Consider the following 5,891-nt stretch of genomic DNA (forward strand, 5'->3'; position numbering starts at 1 on the left):
GTGATGGAGGGGTACATTTTGGAGGAGATATGTCCTCTTCATAAGTGAAGGATGATGGGCTTAGCAGTATAACAAGGAGTAGTCTTTCCTTTTTTAAAAAATATTTTGGTTGTAGATGGACACAATGCTTTTATTTTATTCATTTATTCTTATGTGAAGCTGAGGATCAGACCCAGTATCTCACATGTGCAAGGCAAGTGCTCTGCCACAGAGCCACACACCAGCACCCGGTGGTCTTTTTTAAAATCTCTTTGTGCTTTGAATATTTTTAAAGGACCACTAAACTCCACTCATTGATTTGGCTAAAACAGTGCAGAGTTGTTTGTGGTGTGACATTAGTTTATGACTTGTTGTTTGTTTAGTCCCTCTACATTTGTGTACTGCTTTAGGAACTATGCAGTATCAAACACGAAGCTAGGTGATGTCAAGCATTCTACCTTGGGCCATAATGGCTTATGAGTTTCTGAAGGAACAGGAAGAAGGGCATATTGAGGGGAACTGACGTTTTTGCCTGTCTTTATCATTTTCTATTTATCTGTCATCTGTCCCTTCCTTAGTTCCTTCCTTCCTCCTTCCCTCCCTCCCTCCTTCTCCTCCTTCGTTTCTTTCCTTTTGTAGACACTGAACATTTACCAAGAGTTCACAGATAAGCTCAAACAAAAGAGATAAAATTTAACTCAGGGTTGTTATTGGGAGATTTCTCAAATGCAACCTAAGAAAAAGTGGGATAATTTCCGTAGAGCTGAAATCAAGTGCCTTCCCAAGACACGGTGAGCATAATTCTCAGTGAACCACAATCAGTATTTAAGGATGATAAGACCAGTTTTGGACTAGGGCTAGTGAAGTTGGTCCAGTGGCTGCGACCAGAGGGCACAACTGACTTCCCTGAGTCACTGCTAAGGGGCAACTCAGGGGAACCTGTTGTCAGACAGGACTGCTTGCAGAAGTCAGAGCTGCTGAGGACTTCTGGAAGCTTCCACTTGGAGCCTTACTGGGCTAGGGGTATGCATAGAGAAACATAAGTGTAGCAAAAATGCATTTTAATTGTTTTTTCCTCTTAAATGTCTGATTGTGGAGTCTTGACAATTGTGTGCATTCTTGTAACCAAAGCCCAAAATAAGATAAAGGACCTTTGCATTTTTCCAGAACGTCTTTCATGGAGCACCTCTTTAACCTGCATTTGGGTTTCCTACAACTAATCTGTTCTCTTTATCTGGCTCCTTTCATTTAAAATAATATATTTAAGATTCATTTAAAATAATATATTTAAGACTTAGCAAGGTGGTTGGTGTGTGCCCATGGGTGTTTTACTTTAGTACTAGGTGGTGTTCCAGTATGTGACTGTCCCACAGTCCGTTTATATAATTACCACTTACTTAGTAGACTCTGGAGTTGTTTCAGGTGGGGACCATGATACATAAGCTCAGGGTACAGCCTAGTCTCATCTAGAGAACATTCTCTGCTGTGATTGTTCACTAGAGAGGTACTTGGCCAAGTCTATGGGTGGGGTAGCCAACATTAAAACTGCACCTGAAGGATAGGGGTGTTTCAGGTGCAGAGAGGGTGGAGGAAAACATTCCTGGCTGTGGCACCAAAGTGCTCCAAGTCCCCAGGCTTGACGAGTCAAGGCACATTCCAGAAACTGAATTACAGTCTAAGCCCAGAGCTTAGCATGCAAAGGGGAACCCATAAGATGAGGATAAATGAGACCAGGTCCTGAAGAGCCGGCTCTGTAAGATACCTGAAGGCTCTGAACTCTATTGTAAGAGCAATGGCAAAAAATAGTGTTTTCAGCCAGGAAATTATTTGCTTGGATTTTCCATCATAGAAAACTCTCTCTTTCATAGCATTGTTTTCCAGCTATTTTCTTTGGGTGTGTAATAAGGGCAATTGCTTTCCTTTCCTTTATGTTACCTAAGAGTTGAATTCTGTCTCCATAAAAAAAGGCAAAGTGGAGTCCCAAGCCCAGCACTTCAGAAGGTGACCTCATTTGGAGGTAGGGTTTTCATAGAAGAAATCAAGGTACAAGAGGTTCCTAGGGAAGACTGTAATCTACTATGAATGGTATATTTTATTTTATTTTTATTTTACAATTTGATGGTGGTGCTATGGGGGTTGAACTCCGGACCTTGCATGTGCTAGACAAGCACTGTATCACTGAGTTTCTTCTTTTTATTTTTCATTTTGAGGCACAGTCTCACTAATTTGCCCAGCTGGCCATGATTATTTTGTTCCTCCTGCATCAGCCTCTCAAGTAACTGAGATTTCACTGTGCCCGGTGAGTGATGTATTTTAGAGAGGGAAAATTTGGACATCCACACAGGGAGATGAAGGCAAAGGTCAGGGAGGTGATTTTACAAGTCAAGGAATGAAACACATGGACAGTAAGCCACCAGAAGCCAGGAGGGACACACCAAGCACATTCTCCCTCACACCCTCAGGAGAAGCCTTGATCTGGGACTTGGATCCTCCCAAACTATTATTCTAGGTCACCTAAGTCATTGTACCTTTCATGGCAGCCCCAGGAAACTAAGAGTCTTCTCTGTCCCTTCTTTTCCATTCTTTTTAATTAAGATGACCTAAGAAAAATATACTCTCACCAATACAAATTCCCTAAAATTACTTCTCTTACCAGCAGTTTTGTGTTATTTTTCCTGAGCAATAGAGATTGAACCCAGGGGCCCTCTGCTGCTGAGCTATCTGCTCAGCTTCTCTTTTCAAAAAATTTTATTTTGAAGCAAATTCTCACTAAGTCACTAAGTTGATTAGGGTGTCTCTAAATTACTGAGGATGACTTTGAACTTGCAAGTCTCAAGCCTCAACCTCCTAAGTTGCTGAGATTACAGGTACTTGCCACCAGGCCAATAGATACTTCTTGAGAAACCTCTAAGCTATTGGGGTACTGTCAGTTGCTTGGAGAGTTCAGTTGCTGAACACACACTTGTTTGTACTTCTAGGTTCTGAACCACCTCGGAAAAAATCTGGAATGATTCAGAGATGTGAATGCATTCAGTGTTTGGACTTGGTAAGTGCTTTTCCAGTAGATGTGGGTGTCTGGGATCGCAGACCTGGAAGTGGTATCAAGTTCTCAATTGTAAGATGGGTATTTGTGAGACATGAGGGTCTTTACAGTATTCTTAACCACTGACTGCTCATCTCCAGCTGAATAATTCTTAAGAAGAATCTGAAGTCTTCTTGAGAAGTTCAAGTTTGCTTTCAGAGAATTCTCATCACTATAGAAATTCCTTCCTCCTATTAACCAGAAAAACCTCTTCTTTCAACAATGTTGACCATTACTCACAGTTCTGTGGGTCCCAGGCCAAGTCTGATATGTTGCTATCATAGATACCTGCCAGGCATTGAAGACAGATATCATGTCCCTCTTGAACATTCTGAGATCAAAAGCTGACTTTATTCAGTTATCCTTGGGAATATAGTTCCTTGTTCACTCTTTTTTTTTTTTTTTTAAATTGGGTGGGGAGGATTGAACCCACTGAGCCATACCCCAAGCCCTTTCTGTATTTTATTTTGAGACAAGTTCTTGCTAAATAGCTTAGGACCTCGTTAAATTACTGAGGCTGGCTTTGTACTTGTAATCCACCTGCCTCCTGGGATTACAGGTGTACACCACTGTACCTGGCTTTGTGCCCTCTCTTTATCCTTGTTCTCTGAATGGACTTCAGAGTCAGGGTTCCAATTAGATTATCTGTCCAGAAATGAACTTAACATTTTGCTTATTAGCTGAATAACACTTAGTGAAATAGAACATCACTTCTTCTGTTCTGGTTTCCGTAGTTCAATTACTGTATCTCTGGTTTGTATTGAGTATTTTGCAATATACATCTCAAAGTCGACTTAAACTGAGTTTGAAGTGATTGTAGTGTAATCCAGATAGATACCTCCTGTTATTGAACATGCTCTCGATAGAGTCTAAGGGGCAAGTCTCATAATACAAGAGGTAGTGCTACCTGCTTTGTGCTGTAAAAGCAACTTCTGCATTTAATGTTCAACCTGGAAGTTCCACACCTACCAAAATCCAGCAGAGGCTAGGATAGGAGTGTCTGTTAGAACTTGCTGCATGAATGGAAAATTTCTCTATCAGAGCCAGTAACCCCATGTATCTATGAAATACTGGAACTGATATTAACACTGCTGAAAAACTGAACTTTTAAATTATGTTTAATTATAATTAATTTAATCTTTACTAGCCCCAGACAACTAATGGTTAGTGTATCGAACTATGCAGGTGTAGAAAACCACTCCATCACCAACAGGAGTAATAGTGAGGGTGCTGAGAATGTGAAAATGAGAGAGAAAATATTTTTGAAATACTCAGTTTCAGGTCAATTTTTTAGAATGCACATTGGAGAAGAATGAATCCATTACTCTCTGGTGTTCAATAGATCTGTCGGGCGAATTAGGAAAAGCATTACTATAGCCATACAAATAAATAATTTCAGCTACTACAGGGAGACAGGAACTGGAATTTCTCAAGCTTAGTCCATCTGTGCTCCTGGAGGGAAGAAGTAACCAACGTGAGGAAAATCTGGGGATACTTAACAGCTTGAACTCAAGCAAAAGAGCACCAAGCAGCAATGACAGACAATGCCAGAGGTATTCTTAGGAGCAAGAAGATGTGCTTTGGTTGCTTTACCAATTTAAGAGGCTTTCAATTTCCTTATGGGGAGAGAAAGAGTGAGGAGAAAGAGCTCAAGCAGGCCTTATTGTGTGTTCGACAGTGGGCGAGGCATGTTACATGTGTATTATTTATTTACTCCTCGGAACAATCTGATGCTTCTCAATTAATATATCTTGAATTATTCAAAATTTTGAAATAGAGTTAATAATAAATGTTAAAATACTATTGTGTGTGTATTATGCAACAGACATACTAAAGTCATTGCTCACATATTACATTTATTTTTCACAAGGTATATCAAATTCATAATTATCAGTAGCCATATGAATAAATGTAAGCAAATTGTCTAATGGCCTGTGCATATGAAGTGTGAGAGCCTACATTTTATCAGAGATTTATCTAACTGTAAAGTTACATTGTATATGTATGTGTATGTATTAATTAGCTTTTCTTTGCCATGACAAAAATACCTGAAGAGAACAATTTAGAGAAGGAGAAATTTATTTTTAGCTTGTAGTTTCAGAGTTTCAGTCCATGGACAGCTGACTCCATTGCTCAGGGGCCCATGTGAGGCAGCGCATCATGGTGGAAGGGAAGGCAGAAGAAAGCTGCTCAGCTTTTGTCAGTTGAGAAGCAAAGAAATCTTGAATGCAAGGAGTCAGGTATAAAATAGTATAATCCCACACGCCTCTGGTGACCTACTTCCTCCAGCCATGCTCTACCTGCCCACAGTTATCATTAATCCATTCCAGTGATCAGTCCATCAGTATATTAATTCACTGATTAGGTTGTGATGTACAATGTAATCATTAAACTGCATTGTCTCACATGTGAGCTTTTGGGGGACACCTCATATCTAAATCAGAACAGTATATAATTTATTTTATACTCATATAAAATTTATGTCACCATGATTATATCTATGATGTTATGATAATATCAGTCCTAATGTACTACATGTTATGTGTGTGCACAGAGTGATGTATGTGTTTATACATATGTGTATAAATATAAATGATTACATGTGTATTACCAGTACTTAACAGGGAAGAGTTTATGTGTGAGGATTAAGGTTTTCTAAATGACTTGCCAGCTTTCTGAATAAAGAGTCGATGGTAGGTAAAGTCATATGAAATGTGTGTTAGGAACAAGGTCTGAGAACATCTTTAGAAATGACATTATTTATGTATATGTATATTTTTTCATCTTAGAAACTAGTCATTAATTAGCATATTTTTTTCTTGCAGAACTT

At 39.3% G+C, this 5,891-nt stretch overlaps 1 long non-coding RNA gene across 1 annotated transcript; it reads left to right on the forward strand.

The window, feature by feature from the left end:
* Window positions 1-1,953: 1,953 nt before the first annotated feature.
* On the forward strand, window positions 1,954-5,274 carry LOC306641654. The gene is made up of 3 exons (XR_013758234.1): window positions 1,954-2,064; window positions 2,958-3,025; window positions 5,150-5,274. It is a non-coding gene; the product is annotated as an uncharacterized lncRNA (long non-coding RNA).
* The last annotated feature ends 617 nt before the right edge of the window (window positions 5,275-5,891 follow it).

Source organism: Sciurus vulgaris, assembly GCF_902686455.1.
Source record: "Sciurus vulgaris genome assembly, chromosome: 12".
Classification (NCBI taxonomy): domain Eukaryota; kingdom Metazoa; phylum Chordata; class Mammalia; order Rodentia; family Sciuridae; genus Sciurus; species Sciurus vulgaris.